This window comes from Anneissia japonica, unplaced genomic scaffold, assembly GCF_011630105.1.
Source record: "Anneissia japonica isolate Jap-2015-1 unplaced genomic scaffold, ASM1163010v1 scaffold284342_len1517_cov197_single, whole genome shotgun sequence".
Classification (NCBI taxonomy): domain Eukaryota; kingdom Metazoa; phylum Echinodermata; class Crinoidea; order Comatulida; family Comatulidae; genus Anneissia; species Anneissia japonica.
In genome coordinates this window covers 1-1,517 of record NW_022723152.1, presented here as the reverse complement: position 1 = coordinate 1,517, position 1,517 = coordinate 1, and the positions used below count along the sequence as shown (strand labels likewise).

The window sequence follows — 1,517 nt, the reverse complement described above, 5'->3', positions numbered from 1 at the left end:
GTCCACAACAGAGGCTTAATGGACCAGTAGACAGGGGTAATCCCCTGCTCGTCTCAAAAGTACTGGGTTCTTAATTATTTTAAATGCTTTATGCAATAAAAATTCTTAGATTTGAAGAATACTAACCTCACTTTAATAGCTTTAATTTATTACTATTAATCCAGGGTGATGGTAAAAATGAAAAATCTATTAAATGGTAACACATGGGTGTGGCCTCGAGGCAAGTTTATCAACAGACGTTACCTTATACAGGTAGGTCACCTTGTTACTTCATAAATACTTAACCTCTACAAACAAACTATTGCTGTTAGTTCTTTAACTAAAACACCTGTCATAAATGCCCTGGGAAGAACAGTTTTATTATTTTTTAGGGTTGTTTTATCACAAAAGAAAATGTGCTTATATAGTAAATTTATACAGATATTAATTCATCTCTGCTTAGTTGTGTAAGTTTTGTTGAAATAGATGGTTGATCACCATTAATATTATTAATATTATTATTATTATCACAGACTGCTTCATATTAATATCACTAGGACTACATTTATTTATTTTTTTTTAGAACAAGAATTTACATAGCACCTATCAGAATCCGCAGATTATTATAAAAGGCGATTATACAAGGCGCTGGCATCAGTATTTCCCTGTTCACTGGATAATGAGTTGGCAGACTGGGAGTATCCTTGGTCATTGCTGCTTGTACCCGCATTACAAGGGTGGGGGGCTCACTTGCATACCAACCTTAGGGGGGTGTGCAGCAGCCACTACAAGACATGAGACACTTGCGCTACCTATTCTACTGAAAATTATTAGGGACTTAAACTACCATTTACCAAAATCCAGTATCAATTGAACTACTATTACGGCCATGTAACCTAACAAATTAAACTTGTCCTGGTTCCTGATGTGAATAAGACCACAGTTATGTCCGCGATCTCTACTGTAGGTTTGGCACGGAGATTTTAGCAAAAAACTTCGCTAAAATCGTGTGAAAAATTATAATGTTTTGATGATACGGGACGGGGCAGGGACTTTAACTACCAATTTTACCTGGTATTTCCCACACTTGTGCTACCAAGTCCTCGCAAATAATACCTTATACATGCTGAAACTCTTCCATAAATTCCCCCACTTGTGCAACCAAGTCCTCAAAAATACCCCCGTAAATGCGGCACCTACCCGTATAGAAATAATTAAGAGTGAGCCCCCCCGGGGCGCATGACCAATATATTCAATGCCATACTATCCTTTCAGGTACCAATTCATACTCCTGGGTGGAGAGAGACAAACATAAGTTAAGTGCCGTGCACAAGGACACAAGCAATGCGACGACCTTTACGCGCTACGCCACACGCAAAAAAAAAATTAACATTTTTGTATTTTAATGATCTTAGGAAATGTACCAAAGGTTCATTGATGGTGAGGATGTGAGCAATATTAAACAGGAGGAGGATCCATTCTGGGAGCCTGCTGAAGACGTCCTTATTGGATCTGCTAATGCCTTCCTTCAGAGCTTG

The 1,517-nt window shown here is 38.2% G+C and overlaps 1 long non-coding RNA gene across 1 annotated transcript; it reads left to right on the top strand.

The window, feature by feature from the left end:
• The first annotated feature begins 148 nt into the window (after positions 1-148).
• LOC117112115 lies at positions 149-1,457 on the top strand. Its single transcript, XR_004445981.1, has 2 exons — positions 149-252; positions 1,395-1,457. It is a non-coding gene; the product is annotated as an uncharacterized LOC117112115 (long non-coding RNA).
• Positions 1,458-1,517: the final 60 nt, after the last annotated feature.